The sequence below is a fragment of the Lycorma delicatula genome, chromosome 5, assembly GCF_047948215.1.
Source record: "Lycorma delicatula isolate Av1 chromosome 5, ASM4794821v1, whole genome shotgun sequence".
In the NCBI taxonomy this organism is placed as follows: Eukaryota; Metazoa; Arthropoda; class Insecta; order Hemiptera; family Fulgoridae; genus Lycorma; species Lycorma delicatula.
In genome coordinates, this window is record NC_134459.1 from 38,456,216 (window position 1) to 38,475,344 (window position 19,129).

A 19,129-nucleotide genomic window follows, 5' to 3' on the forward strand; every position below is an offset into this window, starting at 1 on the left:
TCAAGCAATATTAACTCTAATATAATTTTAAACATATATTTAATGATATTCATTCCGAATATATAGAAGGCTGTGATGTATCCATTTACACAACGAATCTTGCTTGCTTTTTTCCTTTCTTTGATTTTCCTTCTATTTAATATATATATATATATATATTATATTATTTATGTATTGTTGTGTAATAGTATAATATAGTACCATAAGTTTTATTTAAGCCTTTATAATGCAATAAATGAAGATATATTAAAATTGATGTAGTTCATTTTCAATTTCTTTTGCCCGTTTTCCTTTATTAGCTTATGTTGTCGTTATGTGTACGTTATGTCATCATTATATTAACGTTATGTTAAAGTTATGTTAACGAGTAATATCATCATCATTATGTAGATGTAACAGACATTACGGTTTTCTTCATTTAACGTTACGTTAGGTTACGTAATGATAAACTCGTATTGGCGATGTTAACCTCTGCTTTTTCTGAAGGTAACGATGCTGTGATGTTGCTAACAGTGTCAGCAGACTTGTTTTTTTTGTTTTTTTAATGACGATACGGTAGTGTTGTAAAAAATGGGCACCGCATCCACCGTTGATGAATTACACCATGCGAATAGTCTCCCATTAATAGTTCGATGTTAAATACCTCCCGCATTACATAACCTTTTTCACTATTCCCGTAAGCGGAGTGTATGTGACGATGGTATCATTTATAATGAGACAGTAGGCGGTTGTGTGCCCTGGTATATTGTTTTTGGTCTCGAAATCGATACGTACATCTACGGTTCCTGTTTTAAGCGAATCGTTCTGACGGGAACAGTCGATTACTATTAACGGTACACTGGTCTTGAAATCTGCCAAACTGTAAGCGGGACACTCGTCCTCCGGTTTGTTGTAATAACCGGACCGAAAGCTGGAGAACATTTCATACATCATATTCACATCACCTGTAGATTGTCGTACGGATAGTATTGCGAATTCAAATGCAGACGAACGTTTACCAATCCGCACATATCGAAGAGTGTCAGTGATTTTGTAGCTTTATCTTTTCTGTCCGTCTGTAAACCGAATATCACGTATCTCGGTTTCTCCGTTTGCGCACATGTCTTTACCGTCCATGAATGTATGTTTGTTTGTGGTAGAGACGGATATTCGTGGATTTGCCATGAACGAAAAGCTATCGCTAACGGTCTATGTTGTTCTACTACCTTCAACAATTGCAATCGCATCGTATCGGCAACGTGAACATACGGAATTTTCCACGCTACCTTAGTCACTTTCAACTTCGAATCGGGTGCCTCTTTGGAAGACACTAGTGCGTTCACGTCGTTGGAAGATCTAAGCAAAACCAATTCTTGTTTGACGTTCAATATTACGAGTTTGTAGTCTTTGGCAAAACCCATCAGCATACGCAGCGTACGTAGAAACAAAATCTTCCCGTGGTTTCATCCAAATCGAATTTATTCGTCACATCGAACTTCCACCCGAAATTTTCCAAAATATTTTTTTCGCTTTTACGCAACGATAGGATATTCTTTATCGTTGTCGTTATTCCCAACTTCTGTATACGACACATCTCCGTTCCGTTTATCTCGTATTGTATCTCCTCGAAGAGAAATGGTATCCCGTTGTTTGTTAAACACGATTCTGCTGCCATTTTATCCCCTTCCTTAGTAGTTAGCAGCCCTTCGACCATCAAAAAGCTTTTATGCTGTAACGTGTACACATCCTGTTGGTGTATCGGTATCCGAATTTCATCGTTGTTGTTGAAAGTCGACAAAGCGTACGGTAGATGAGTATGATATTCGCACTGAGTGATGGTGTTGTCGAAAGAAACACTTTCACCAACGTCCAACATATTCGCCCCTATTGCTACCATTACGGTTCACCACAACTGTAAAACCAAGTTTTTGAAGAAACAACACGTTACGCGATGTTAACGCTTTGGTATTTGTACGTCGACTGACCAATCTGCGTATCGTTTCACTACTACTACTGCCATCGTTATTGTATATTATCCCCATCGGTCGGTCGGTTTTCCCTTTCTTTGCAAATGCAATCTCACCGTTACGGTTTCACCACGGAAATTGATCGGTTAACTTTATAGCGATCTCGACTAAGCTCTTTGTATTTACCGGTAGATATATTATATTTTTCGGCGATTCGATTATTTTCAAACAAGGTGGTACGCTTATCGTAAATTCATGCAACACATGTCCTTCTGATCCGTTCGTATAGGAGCCTCGTACAAGGTTGCATTCGACCGGCACGGTGTTCACGTTGTTAATGGCAACCGGCTTCGATGACTCGTGCCATATATTCGCCGCTAGATTAGTTTTATCAAACCCCAACAGCGGTGCCAAACTATATCTTGATGATAGATCGATCTCAGCACTGCATTTAAGTTCACATTTTAATTTATTGTTATTCGGTTGCATAAGTAAATCTATTTGGTGTTTGTCTTTCATTCATCGCTCAACCGTTTAGCGATATCATCCACTTCGTACGATCCGGTCGGTAGTGTCAGCTTAATCGTTTTTGGAAATTTATTTGAAACGACAATAATTGTGTTGTTGATTCCCTCTTCGACATTCGGAATCAAGTTATATGATGTTAGGTTTATCAACGCCAATTCCCATTCGCCATCAGACAAATCCAATGGTGGAAAGAATTTAGCGTGTAATAACGACCTATTTCCACTTATGCAGAACATGATGATGATGTTTACTTGTAGACTGACGAACCACGACTGAGAAATTCAAGACATAAATGTCCGCAGATAACCGTGTTTATATTCTGTCTGGCTTTGTAGTTGAAATTTATAATTGAATCGAATGGAAAATAACGCATCAATTAATAAGGTGGACGCAAATTATCAAAACTATCAAAATAGTCCACCATTCGTCCACGTTTTCTATAACATACCCAGTGTGTTCCACGACCGGTACTGTGATCTAGATTAACTATCGCAGACTCATTAGTCTTCGGTTTTTTGGGTAATGCGTCCAACATGGAGACTCCTCGAAAATCGGCTATATTTAGTTTTCTCCCGTACCACATCAGTTCTGTATTCGATAGCGGATGCACTGGTATTCCCTTTATTGGGGACGACGACGTTGTTTTTTTTTTTACCACCCATCCCCGATCCGGTCAAAGGGTAGGGCTTAAGATATAATCCCCGCCCTGCAGTGCCGGATTTTCTTTTCATCATTTCAACAAGACGTTTTATATTATTCCTTTTTGATTGTCTTCTGCTTCTTACTCTTCCACCGCCGATCTTTGCTTTCAACTTCATCGCGTTTGTAACCGCCAATGCAGTAAACTTTTCTGCGATACTCGAATCCTTAGCTTTAACTCTTTCCCAAGCGCTTTCGCTAATTTACGATCTGCAACCGCTCTGTTTTCGTTATCGTTGTACGTAGCGTATGCGATATTGTGTTCTTTACAAGCTGCATCCAACTTATTTATACCGGGATCGTTTCTCTTTAATCGTTTTTCTAAATTCGTTCCCGGTCCGCAGTACTGATATCCAGAAATATGTTACTCTACCGGCAGTAAATCGATTCCTTTGTTTACAATTTTACCCACCACCTTTTTGACACCTTTTAATGCTTTATCACCAATATAAGATCCTAACACCCCTGCAACTCTTGCTGTTAGACTTGTTAACATTCCACCGCCTCGTTTAAGACTGACATTTCGTTTACATCTTCTTACCTTACCCTTTCGAATAGGAGAACGGTTTGACCTCCTCACTCTTGCCATGTTGGATAGACAATGAACCTTTTTACAATCTTCCACCAACTTACATTAGGGGTCGTATCATATTTTCCTCCTTCGTTTTAGACGTAATTCTGTCATTGTTTAATAATTCCATTAGCTTGTTTTGATCAAAGTGTTTGTTACTTTTGACGTCAAAGTTTATTAGAAATCTGTAAAATTTAAATAGATGCTCATCGACATATCCCTTAGTAGCGAGATCGGTTGATTTTATAGGTGTTTTGGTGTTCATAATACTACTGATTAAGGTTCGTTGTTGCAATTCCATATCGTCTACGTAGGACTTTGAAGTGAGATCGGAGCTATTCTTAGGTATACTAGCGTTAGTGATAACGCATCCTCTAGCGTTAATTATCTTCTTTTCATCGAAAAGGTTTGTCCGTAAATAGTTGACAGTAACGACGTCTGTTTTTTTCAATTAGTTCACCGACATCGCATAATCGCTTCTTTGAAAAAAAGAGTGCGTTGTTGTCCATCGGTGAAACTGACGGTAAGTATCTATTATTCCAATCGCTTTGCTTTACATACATTTTGTTAACATAACCAATTGTTGTACCATCATCATCATCAACAGGCGTTCCAACTTTGCACAAACGCCGTTTTTTGATATCGAAATTCCCGTCATCGGTTTTGTCGAATGTTTTAACAATTCGGGTTGGTGGTTGGATGGTGACGTGTGCACCTCCGACGCGAGAACGTCCGAACTTGTCGATACTCATCTTCAGACTGTTCAAAATAAAACGTTTCCTCTACCACCCCCCTCCTTTATGTATCCATTTTCTTGCAGTTCTTCTATGATCGAAATTATTTCGTTATGACCAGTATGACCAGCGCGCCTTGAAACCACCAATAGACGCAGTCTATCGCAAAGTTCGTTCGGATCGTCCCAGTACACGTAATCTGTTAACAGTAGTACACTTTGTACTGACCGTATATCGTGTGTGTGTGTGTGTGTGTGTGTGTGTGTGTGTGTGTGTGTGAATAGGATAATTGTATTGTACTCATTGTGTTTGGATAGTAAGAAGAAGAAAAAAAGAATCTTTTTTTTTGTTGTCTACCCCCCTCACCATTCTTATATCCCGGTCATAGCACCGGCGTATAGATAAATCATTAACATATCTATAGATTTACATCATGATGTGTGCCATATGTAGAGGAGAGGCGACGGACTACCACCGCATTCGACGATGATGTATCAGTCATGTGAATAATTACAGATTTACGTTAGAGGTTTTTTAAAAAAGTAATACGGAAATTTAGTGTAAGTACAAGTGATTTTACTTTAAGAAGTTATTTATTAATTTTATTTTTTTAAACGAAATACTACACAACATTTTTTTTAACAATAAATACATTAATTTATTTTGTATTACATACGTAATTTTCTTTTCACTTAAAAAAAGTAATACGGAAAATTTAATGAAAATAAATTATTTTATATTACATACATAATTTATTGTAAGTACAAGTGATTTTACTTTAAGAAATTATTTATTAATTTTTTTTAACGAAATATTATACAATCTTTTTTTTCACTTAAAAAAAGTAATACAGAAATTTAATGAAAATAATATATTTTGTATTGTTACATACATAAATTTTTTTTAAATAATTTTTTCATTTAAAATAAAAGAAAGGCAATATATATCCGCATGATAAAAAAAAATTAACAATAGTTATGGTCGTGGGCTATTGGGATTTCGTTTACGGGCTTGGACTACAATAGTCATGGCCGTGGATTATGAGCACTTCTTGGTTCTTGGTCTCTTTTGGGGAGTGTTATCGTCATTCATGGGTGGGAGTTTACGTTTCTTTTTGTTTATACTGTAATGCCCGTATGGAACTGTGTTGATTTTATTTTCTAATATGTAACGTTTATCGTCGTAAGGTGAAAGTGATTTCTTTGACTTATTAATATAAAATATATTGTGTAAAGTGCTTATGATTCCATACGCACTTGTAAACGTAACGGAATCATAAAAAAGACTTTTTTTGTACAGATCGTGTCTAAGATCCTTTGCAATGGATACTCTAGGAATACCCTTTGCAACATTCTTCTCCTTCTTGTCGAAATCGAGAATGCTATACATCTTAGCACGAAGTCCGACAAATTCACGAATAGCTTTACCATTCATCTCGTCTTTGAATTTACCAAGTCGTTTCTTATTGGTATTACTAAAACATACGTGATCGCGGGGGTAATCTGAAGTATCGAACCGAGCGATATCGTAAGGAATATCGTTGTAAACGTTATCGGTCACGATATGATACATCAGACTGTCCGTACGGTCATTAGAAGATTTATATTATGACCGTACTTTTCCACCATGAAGTCAGTGAAATTAGTACATGATCATTTTGCTAATGTCCAATACGGGAAATCCAATGTAGATAGGACGATTGAGAAATATTTCCGTTTTCTTCAGACTTACCCCGACCACCACCGGGTTATGGATATACCAAGTCTTAACTCTCGGTTTTGCAATCACTTTGTCCAGTTTACGTTCGTTAGTGACTAGTTGGAAGTCTATTCTGTTTCGTACGTTTTCCAAGGACTTACCGTACACCGCGTTGTTCATCAACTTAAAAAAGTCCTTTTCAAAACTGTTTCGTGCTTGTGCACGTTTTTCAGTATTGAAGTTTATGTACGGTTTAAGCCAAGGCGATTGGAAGAATTCCAAAGCTCTGTGAACGTTTTTCACTTTCAGTCCGAGTAATGAACAACGTATCGTTCTTTGTGGTACAATGTTGCCAGTAATTTCTTTACGGGACATCTCTTTACACCCTTCAAATAGCGGGACAACATTTCATCGGTTGGTACTAATCGTACTGGTGCGAGAGGGTAACCCTTGTGACGATCGTGTAATTCTTGTGGATACTCAAGATCCACTTCCAAGATATAACCCTTTTCACCACGATCGTCAATACTGTTAATATCGAGATTCTTAATCTCTTCAGTACTCAACCACCTAAAATTAGAATGTGGTAAGGGCTCAACCATGGCTGTTCCGTAAAGGTTCTTGTAATCATAATATTGAACCCAGGATGTGGGTAAGGATGGGTTATACTGATCTGGAATGTTTGGATTGTTTGCCTTGCGTACCTGTTTGAAATCATGGCAACACCGCCACGTGTACCTTTTTCAACAAACAGATGCATATCTGTGTCGGACAACAGTTCCGACTGTTAACGGGTAAATTTCAACATGGCATTCCACGTGAAATGGGGGGTGGAGTAAAAGTGGCAGGAATCCAAACCGTAATATTGCATAGACGTATTACGAAAATTTTCAAAGACGTCTGCCAACAATAATACGTCGCTAAGAAGGTAAAGATCGTGGTAATCGCCTAACGTATTGCAGTCAAACGTTTCCCACACGTTTTGAGCATGGACGTAATCATCGTCCGTTATGTTCTCTCTTCTTAGCGTACTGTAGAATGCCGTCTTTGGTGGAAGTTGGGTTTCGAAAAACTTGTTTACATGTGTTATGTATTCGTACGGATAGACGTCTTTATGGATTAAACAATCCCTTTTCTCGGGTAGCGTGTAACAATTTGTGAGACGTTTAAATACGGCGTCTTTGTCCTGACAATCTTTTACTAGATTTTCAACAAGTTTTTCGAGAAATGACGAAAGAAATTGTAAAGAGTCCAAGAACCTCAATGGACCGATGGACAGTGACTGTAATCGCTCAGACGTGTTGGCGATACAGTTTCTTTTTACATCGTCCTTGTATTTTTTCAAAGCTTGAACTGTATGATGGCTATCGTAGCCCCGGAGGTTATGAAAAAATACCGGAATATGCTCGGTGCGCTTACAATTTAATTTGCACACATTATGACATGCACCAAGAAACTGACCTGTGGTATGTGAGTGATAACGTACACGATCGTCGTTCAACTCGCAATGACAAAGAAAACACTCGGTAGCCCTTTGAAATGTTTTCGTGTCTTCGGGCGTCATCACCATCGGTTTTTCGGTAATCATAATTTTGTGCAATCTATCGGCGTGATCAAGCAATTCATCCAGCATCTTTTCAACGATTTTCTCATCTCTAGTTCTCGCTCGGTAGACTACAGGACCTTCACAAACTTGCCCTTCCTCGTCGACGATCACGTATGCGTAACCGGACAGAAGATGATGGGCTACCTTATCGATAAAACTAGTGTTGGGTTTAGGGGTGGCAGTGTCCATCGGATGTATAAATGATTCAAAGTCTGCATACACCGAATACGGAACGCGTAGTGTGGACGAGTAGTCCCTGAACTTCATCACGCATTCCGTTTCTTTAGTGGGATCGGGTAACCTTATCCTTTGTGTACCGTGACGCTTACACTCGATCAAATGTTGGTTTAGGGTTTGTGTAGCGACAAGTGGGTTTGATGAACTGAAAAGGTGCAAACAGTAAGGGAAATATTGGCTGCTACAGCGATGTTTTGTAAGACCCGAAAGGAGACGAGATAGCCCATTTTTACCTGGTTTGGTATTTATAAGGCAATAGTGGAATTTATCTCTCGTCTCCCCTGTAAGCAGCAATAGGTGTATGCAGTGGGTACGATCGCGGTTTTTGGTAACACGTACCGGGTACACACGATCGTTATCTTCCTCATAGCCGTAGACATTGACGCTTATTGTGGGATTCAACACCTCGAAGTGATCAATGTCTTTTACTTCTACTGGATATGATATATATTCATTTTTTTTTATTTATAGCTAAAAAAGAGATTGTTAATAACAAATATCATCTTCGTATACATAATGAATAGTAAATTAAATATAGTTACCATTTTATGTTGCCGTTAAAACGTCTGCCTTCTTCCTTTAAACGGTTCAGGATGTTCGTTTGATACCGTAGAAGGGTTGAATGAACGTATAATTCATCAAAGTCAGACAGGTCCCATCGAAGACGGATCACATTGTTATTTATCGCACAGATAACCGCCAGTGATGCCATTTCTAATTATATCAGAAACAAATTAAAATATATTGTAAGGTTGCTTTTTTAACACAGAAAGATGTTTATTATTTTGTGTTTTGTGTGTTTCAGTTGGTAAAGAAAAATTGTAAACTTTTTAACAATTTTTTGTTTATTTTATACAATAATATTTTTTGTTTGAAAGTTATTTAAACTTACCTTGTTAATTAAGATGTAATCACACGTTATAATTTGCGAACAGAGATAATGATCTCACAGCAGACGATGTGATTCCATTAAATGACAGATTGCGAATGATGAAATCGCGCAAGGTTATTCCGCTTACTTATACCACCTGCTGAAAGAATGCGTAGTCGTTTCTTAGAATTACAATTTGTGTAACATGATATGCCATTTCCGGTTACATACGCTATTAAAAGTGCTGAGTATGCATGGTTGTTTCTTAGAATTAAACGATTAACACTGTTCAAGGTTACTCGTAAAATGACACGTGGCTTCATTTAACGTCGGTTTGGGTGTGACACTTTAGACGGTTGTGTTCCTATTGATTGTGACGTGTGTGTGTGTGTGTGTGTGTGTGTGTGTGTGTGTTTTGCGTGATGTCAAGGTTTTTTTCCTTCTTAGAATTATACGATAGTAGTCTTTTCTTAGTTTGTGTAACATGATATGCCGTTTCCGGTTACTTACGCTATTAAAAGTGCTGATTATGCATAATCGTTTCTTAGACTTTCACAATTTCACGATTAACACTGTTCAAGGTTACTCGTAAAATAACGCGTGGCTTCAACGTCGAAGGCCATGTATCTGTACTGCGCATGCACAACTGCTTTGAATCCTACGCTGTGATTGGTCGGAAGGGTGTAGCACTGTAACGGCTGTTAAAAATAGGATGTTCAACCTTAGGTCATGTTCGTCAGCTATTTTTCAGTCGCGCGCCACACTTCGAACTGTCAACAACTCGGTGTCACTATATCAACGCAGGTGGGTGGTGGGGGTGTTGGTGGGTGGTGGTGGTGCGGTGGGGGTGTAGATTAGGGAGGGGATGATGTGGGGGTATGTAGGTGGGGGGATGGGGGTGTAGCTGGGTGGTGGAGGTGGTGTAGGTGTATAGGTAGGTAGGTAGGTAAGTGTGTGTTGGTAGGTGGTATGTGTGTGTGTGTGTGTGTGTGTGTGTGTGTGTGTGTGTGTGTATGTATATGTGTGTGTGTGTGTGTTAGTGTACAGACTGATATGACGTTAAGATTCATAGCTTATGTAGAAAACTTTTCACTCTTTACATCAGGGAGTCACTGCAGCCGATTGGTTTAAGGCGTTAGTCAGTCGCGTCCCGTTATAACCGGGTTCGAGTCCTAGCCGACCAAGTTTTTTCTCACTTCGAATATTATTTATTTAATTCAAACCGACCGGTACACAACAGCTGATCAACAGCGGTACCAACCTTTGAATTAATTATTATAAATAATATTCAAAGCGAATATATTACTCAAGTTGGTATCCCTGCAGAATTTCAAATATATATATATATATATATAGATAATGTTTGGTGGGCAGTATGTTGAGATACGGCTCCGTACCATTCACACAGCTCCTGGTGGTTAACTCGGCTCCGTAAAATTCATCACAAAGGTCAGTATATTGAACAATGAAGAAAGAAACAGCGACTCAGCGAAAAACGTGGTTAGAGAAATATCTGGACAAAAAGAAGATAGATGAGAATAATGAAGCAAAGCGTACAAGACTAGATTCACATATCCAATACGAAGAGCTGCCGAAAAACCAAAACAGCGTGCAACCGAGTGGCACTAAAAAAACAACGCCAATCACATCCCGTGATTTTAAATAAATTCATTAGTAATTTACGATTAAAGAAATGTATTTAAAATTTCTTTGATCGTAAATTACTAATGAAATAAATATTGAAATCATACCGTTCTACTATAAATTTTCAAAATCCTACCCGTCTACAGCTTGGCAGTTTGCTAACCTCAAGTAATATCCGTTTCCGTTTATAACTTGTATCATGTTTGGTGGTACTCGAGCAGATTCGTCAATGTCTGCAGGTTATGTTTTGTAAACATTATGTTTCAGGTACCCCGAAAAGAAGTAATCCAGGCCATTCTATGGCTTCTCTACGACCTATTTAGCGATTTGGAAATAAATTTGCCGTGCCCTTAAATAATAATGAGGTAGTGCTCCATCTTGCAGAAACCATACTTATTATTTAATTCTTCCAACATTTTCCCGGATAATTGGTAAAATCCTAACGACTAATAAGTTGCAGTAAGCATCTTCTGTAAGATTGTCATCTAAAATAAAAGGCCCTACAATACTATTACCGACGATATTAACGTTCATGACCGCCCAAACGTTCACTTTCTGAGGGTGCTGTGTATGAGCTTCCAACATCATCTGGGATTATTATCGCTCCAATATCGACAGTTTTGCTTATTCACATGGCCATTTAACATAAAAGTCGCTTCAGCAGTAAATATTGAATTAGAAAAATTTGCGTCTACGTCTAATTTTTGCATTACAATATGACAATATTCAACTCGGCGGTCAAATTCATATTCCGAAAGTTCTTGCACTAGGTGAAGCTTATAAGCGTGAAATCTATTTGTTTTAAGAACTTTTTTAAACTGAAAAATAACTGATGTCATGCTGGACAACAGCTTTCGGAATCGATGAATTAGGGTCTTCAACAAAGGTTTGCAATACATTTACTGACTTTGCATCAGTTGTGACAGTTCTTGGCATACCGGTACATCAACAGAGTTATTCTTTTCGTTTCACTTAAAGAAGGCATTGTTATTTGAAGATTTAATACTTAATAAAACTAAATAAGTGAACGAGGAAACTAATAATAAAACTTTTACAAAAAGCAAATTGAACCGCTAGGCCTACAATTTAATTTTTACTAGCACTATCAAAATTTACAATTAAAGGTATGAAGTGAATCAGTTGAAATTAGGAGTTAATAGCACCATTGTTTCAACGTAATACAAATTGTATTATTGTAAACTGACAGCTGATTTACTCAACTAAATTTGTAATATGTTTCCAGCTTATTAGTTTCATTTACAATAAGTAAAAAATATCAGCTGAATTAATACTGGAAGTTAATTTTTTATTTAGTAAATAGTGTCAGTTGATACAGCCGTTTAATTTGTTAATTAATAGTTTTCTTTATTATTATCATCAATATTATAACACTGTTTAAAGTTCGTTATTGTATACATTATGAATGTAAAATGCAATAAAATAGTTCATGCAGCGCGTTTTACCTTGTTTTATTGTTAATACAACTTTTCCGTCATTGCAACGTTTAATGCTTATAACTCGATAACGAAGGCATTAACAACAAAACGGGTTTGACCATTGCTTTTCTTGCAAATTTTTAAATCTGTATCATGTGTAATATTGTACTTTCCTGTTTAAAAAACAAATTAAGTTTAATTCAATATGACGGAAAAAATAAAAAACCCACCATAACGAAAATTTTTTTTAACTATGTAGAACCCCATTTTTTTCTCCTCCAAATAACTCCCAGATATGCGGTATAAAGCTGTTTCCATAATTAAATATCACCCGGTATATCTATGATCTATTTCTGTGTATAGGTGATATATCTATCACTGATTAAGCTAGAGTATCGTATTTAATCTACAGAAATAAAAACTATTAAATAAAATTAAAAATTGAATTTGGAAATCTTAAATAAGCAAAAGGAAAATTGTATTTGCTTAGAATGGGCAGTACAAACTAAAATCACTAAAAGAGGGCGTATGTAAAACTTTAAATCTCCTTATCTTAATTGAAATCTAATCTGATAAACTGACCTATGAAATCCAACTACATTAACTCTTTTAGGACAAATAATTTTGGTTTAATCATCTGACTGATACTGTCAGAAGATTGCACCATTCAGTTAATTTTGTTTTTAATATGTTAAGACTACACTAAAATGCATGAAATTTCCAAAACTGCATGTGCTTATTTTTAATACACATAAAAAAATTGGTTTGTGCGGAACTACGTTTCACACGAGATTTGAGCGTGACAACGTCTTGCAACGACCGACAATGTCGCGGGCGCGAAGCGCCCGCGATATTCGTCGACCTTTGATTGTAATGTCGCAAAAAAAAAACTTGTTATCCTTATGAAGTAAACACATGTTTTTTGAGAAACTGGCGTTGGGCTAGATGAAAATACTAATTAATTAAATTCATCCATGATTTGGATGCTTTAAAAAATTATTTGTTTAAACAAACAAATTGAATCGAAGTGATTGTTTAATTAGCTAATGAAACACGTTAATATTCCATTTTTCATTTCATTTAATAATAATAATAATAATAATTAATATTAATAATTTTTGCAAGTTTAAATTGAATGATTTGTTCAAAAATAATTATGAACTATTTGTTATAGAAATAAACTTTAATCAAATCAATGTTGATAAAGTGTAAATTTTAAACGATGAAATTGAAATCTTAATCAAATTCTTGAAATTGCTGTTTTTGAAAAACCTGCTTTACACAAGATAGTATATTCCATTACACGACGGTTAGGCGGTTCAACTTGTCATTAAAACTTCTAAATATTTTTAAAACTCGTGTTAAGTAAATCGAAATTCTGGTTAAAAAACATTAATATTCAATTTTTAGATGTTATTTATAGTTTTTGCAAAATTAACTTAAATAATTTGCTTAAATATAATCATGAATAATTAATTATAGAAATAAACTGAAATCAAATCAATGACAATAAATCGAGAGGAAGAGAGATTGATGCGGCACAAACCAAACGCTTAGGCCGATCGTGCCTCTCTCTTGCTCGTGTCGCGTTCTCGCTCGTATGCTTGGCTCAGGCGGAACGGGACAATGAGTCGTGCTTTTTCGTGCGTGCTGCCGGCGTTCATCGATTTATAAGACGTTGTCACGTCAAAAGGAAGAAATTTTCAGTATGACATGTATGTTTTTATTTTAAATACTTCAAAATTTATTTTTTACCAATTGTGTTTAATTCAGCAATTTTTATTTTATAAGGAAATTCTTTCACTTGAAAGTAATTCTTTCCAGGTAAAAGATTTTTTTGAACAAAAATTTGGAAGATTTTTTTCATGCTTTTTTTAAAATTACAATTTTTCAACCGTGTCCTTAAATCTTGCAACCTTAATTAAAATCATTTCCTGATGTCATACAATGGTAAAATTTTACAGTGCAGCATAAGTCTGGTGACAATACAATATTCCATATTTAATTTTGTATATTTTTGTTTTTATCTATGGAACATTTATATATGAATTGTCAGAGATACAAAAATAATTTGAGGAAGGGAGCTGAATCGTTAAGATATAGCTACTGACCGATTGATTTTGACTACCATTTCAGTATGGATAGATCAGGTGGCTGTTGATGGAAGTGATCATTTTCCGATGCAAATTACAACTGATGCTAAAAGAAAATAAATATATCCCATCTCCAAAATACAGTTTTTGATAATGCAAATTGACTCAACATCAAGATATATTCCCAAAATACCCAGGAAACTCAAGAAGCTTTCCTGATGGAATGATGAAATAAGTGAAACTATAAAAAGAAAGAAAAAAGCATACAACCCTTTCAAGAAACATTCAGCACTAGAAAATCTGATTGCCTTTAAAAAAACAGGCATATTCAAAAATACTTATAACAGATTCTAAAAAAAAATCCTAGCAACAGTACATGTCATCCATTAATAAAAACACGATTTCATCAGACGTTTGGAAAAAAGTGAAGGCTATTTTTGTGGGCGTAACAACTTTACGCCTTTAATTACGTATAACTTGCCTTTAATATGAAGATGAACTTATAGATACTCCTAACAAAATTGCTGAATTACTAACCAATCAATTTGAAGAAGCCACTAAAATGGCTAATTTTGATGAATATTTTGGAAGTCAAAAAACAGAACTCAAGAGTCAACTAAATTTCAAAACTAAAATTAATTTTTCATATAATGTACCATTCAAAATAGAAGAACTTGTGAAAATGTTGGAGAAAACCGGCATACAGCTTCTGATCCAGATGAAATATATTACATCATGAGTAGACAGCTACGCACAAGCTCTGCAAATTATCAATTTAGAGAATATTATATACGATTATAACAGCTACATCAAATGGAAACACTGTGTCAGTCTTCTTTGACCTGCAGAAGGCTTTCAATATGACCAGGTGTCATGAAATAATGCTTCAACTACATGAACGGGGCATTCACAGTAATCTACGAGTATTACTTGGCAACTACACGAACAACCATACTTTTCAAGTACGCATTTACAATGAGTACTCATCATAAAAAAGATTGGAAAACGGCATACCACAAGGCTTGCTTTGAGCATCACCTTGTTCATGTTTACCATCAATAAACTGATATTAGCCATTCCAACAGAAACCAGCAAAAGTGTTTATGTTGACGATCTGGTAGTTGTACACACCAGCAACACTACAGTTATGGTAAAGTATAAATTGTAACGAATGCTAAACACTCTTAACAAAGTTACGAGAAACTTTCACCAGAGTTGATGTGTTGTGTACACTTCTATAGGAAGAGAACTCCTCCTCACCGTAGTTCTGTTTTGACCATCGATGATTACCCAATCCAATACAAGGACAATGTATGATTTTTATGTCTACTGTTATATAATTCTGTTACATGGGGAATACATATACAAGACTTGAGTGTTAGTTGCAAGAAAGCCCTAAATATTATTAAATGTTTATCAAACACCAATTGGGGCTCATATAAAGAAATAGTACTGAGCCTGTATAAAGCATTGGTTCAATTGAAGCTTGACTACAGGTGTAGTATATTTTTATCTGCTAGAAAGTCGTATCTACAAAAGTTAGACATAATACATAACAGCAGAATTAGATATGCTACAGGTGCTTTCCGAATAAGTCTGATGATGAGTTTAATGTCGGAAGCCAGAATAATGCCACTACATTATAGAAGAGATCCTATTGTTAAGACATGGGGCAAATATATGGGCCTTTCCTACTCTTATAACAATAAAATCTCTAACAACCATCCTTTGGCTGCATTATATGAACATCATGCTACCTATTCCAGACCAGCCGAAATATGATATGAATTAACAAGGAAATATGGAATATCTTTACCAAACACATCAACAATTTCTACAAAAGAAATCCTGGTATGGCCTTTACCAGTGGTAATCTCAAGACTGGATCTCTCTTATGGAAAAATAAAAGATCACTGGCAGTGATCATCCAACTAGAAGTTTTGTCAACCATCAATAGCTATGAAGTATTTTTTTTTTGTCTTCAGTCATTTGACTGGTTTGATGCAGCTCTCCAAGATTCCCTATCTAGTGCCAGTCGTTTCATTTCGGTATACTCCCTACATCCTACATTCCTAACAATTTGTTTTACTTACTCCAAATGATGCCTGCCTGTACAATTCTTTCCTTCTACCTGTCCCTCCAATATTAAAGCGACTATTCCAGGATGCCTTAATATGTGACCTGTAAGTCTGTCTCTTCTATTACCTATATTTTTCCAAATGCTTCTTTCTTCATCTATTTGTCGCAATACCTCTTCATTTGTCCACCCATCTGATTTTTAACATTCTCCTATAGCACCACATTTCAAAAGCTTCTAATCTTTTCTTCTCAGGTACTCCGACCGTCCAAGTTTCACTTCCATATAAAGCTACGCTCCAAACATATACTTTCAAAAATCTTTTCCTGACATTTAAATTAATTTTAGATGTAAACAAATTATATTTCTGACTGAAGGCTCGTTTCGTCTGTGCTATTCGGCATTTTATATCGTTCCTGCTTCATCCATCTTTAGTAATTCTTCTTCCTAAATAACTAAATTCTTCTACATCCGTAATCTTTTCTCTTCCTATTTTAGTCCATCTTCGTGGTCCATCTTCGTTATTTCTATTACATTTCATTACTTTCGTTTTGTTCTTGTTTATTTTTATGCAGTAGTTCTTGCATAGGACTTCATATCCATTCCGTTCATTGTTCCTTCTAAATCCTTTTTACTCTCAGCTAGAATTACTATATCATCAGCAAATCGTAGCATCTTTATCTTTTCATTTGTACTGTTACTCCGGATCTAAATTCTTCTTTAACATCATTAACTGCTTGTTCTATGTAAAAATTAAAAAGTAACGGGGATAGGGAACATCCTTGTTGGACTCACTTTCTTATTACGGCTTCTTTCTTATGTTCTTCAGTTATTACTGTTACTGTTTGGTTCCTGTAAATGTTAGCAATTGTTCTTTTATCTCTGTATTTAAATCCTAATTTTTTTTTAAATGCTGAACATTTTGTTCCAGTCTACGTTATCGAATGCCTTTTTTAGGTCTACAAATGCCAAGTGTGTTGATTTGTTTTTCTTTAATTTTCCTTCTACCATTAATCTGAGTGCTAAAATTGCTTCACTTGTCCTATACTTTTCCTGAAACCAAATTGGTCTTCTCCTAACACTTCTTCCACTCTCCTCTCAATTCTTCTGTACAGAATTCTAGTTAAAATTTTTGATGCATGGCTAGTTAAGCTAATTGTTCTGTATTCTCTATGAAGTATATAAAAAAAAATCTATACTGATGGTTCTAAAACTTAACATTGTGTAATACTCTATATATATTAATAGAGAAGCTCATTCATGAAGCCCATTACAAGTTACCACGCACCAAGCCAACAACATGTGACCATGTCTCCTGCAGGCCAGGTGTAGAAGAATAAGCCTGCAGTGTCCTGCTAACTGTAGTATGAGCCAACTAAAGCTGACGAATAAAACTATGATACCTTTTAAAAATGTGATTGAGCTAATCATAGCCATATCCAAATGTAGAAAAAACCCAGATGTGTATCAGATTGTGGTTAATGATTTACATGGTTTAATGGTTGTAATTTTTATTCTTACACTCTATGGATCTTTACACAGATTGAATAATTTTTGGAAAGGAATGCTGTTTAGAAGCAAGATCGATTATTTATTCTTCCAGATTATCTTACATTCTGACTGACTAAAAATTCAGACGGCAATCAGTGAAAGTGACATGACAGATACAGCAAGTTTCTGTAAGTTCTTTGTACTTTATTAGGTTTGTACCAAAACCCAAATAACTGTGTCTTACCATTTCTTGAGCAGTTCAATAAAATGTGGCTAGATGTGACAGAACTTTGGTGATGAGACATGGATTAAGTTTATGATTGTAGAGATCATGAAACAGTCAAAACTGTGAGCTGTTCAGTGAGTCAGTTTTAACCTTTCCCCTACAGCTCAGACTTGGCAAAGAAGTGACAACCATTTCTTCACTAGAATAAAGGTATGGCTAACCAGCATTTATTTTATTTAATTATTTATTTACTTATTATTTCTCCTCTCCTCTTTTTTACATAATTTCATTGCTACATTATATTTTCATACAAAAGAAATTCTTACATCAACTTAATTGTTAATTGCATTTAAAAACTAGTAACATTATTAAGGTTTCTAATATATCTAGTTCTGACACAATTTTGTTGTTACATTTTCCTATAAAGGTGAAAAGAAAGTAGGTACTCCTGAGAAAAAACCTGTATGGGAGTTACCATCACATATTTTAACTGCATTAAATGAATAAAAAAATGTTGTTATACTTAGCACAGTTGCTGAGTATAACAAAAGTAAATGAAATAATACTCAAACTTATTATTTACAATGAGAATTAACATCCAACCTATGCCAATAAAACTTGTTACCATCAGACTTTCATAATGATAGAAGAAGTTTCAAGTACTTTAATACTCCAAAATACCAAGATAAATTTCATTTATTTTATTTGTTCAGATGTTTGTAGATAAAAAAGAAGAATATATGTATAAAGACACGTCATGTCAGCCTAAAGAAATAAACATTCGACATTATCTTTTTCTAAAAGCCATTGTTTAATACTAGATTTAAATTTTGTGTAACTACAAATAACGTGAGAGTCATTACTCAAAGAATTTGCGTCTCTAACTTGCTGGGTCCTAACTGATAGAAAGCTACCAACCCAATATTCACAGATTCCTCTAACACTGGCATTGCTTAGTTTTTTTAGAAGGAATCTGTAATCGACAGAATCGAAAGCCTTTCTTATATCTAGAAACAATGTAGCAACATATTTTGAACACTTTGAGGTGCTTATTAACTGCAGGTTGGATTTCTTTCAAAAAGGTCTGCAAAAGTCAATGTCGCAGTATAATAAATGCTTGAGTGTGAGAATTAAATATGTAGGGTTTAGGGTTTTTGTAAACTTTTCAGAAGTCAGTTTTAGAATAACCCTCATTTGTTTATTTTCTCAAACAGAAAATAAATCCTTTATGTACACTTTCATTACATGATTCTATGTAGAAATGATATTGAA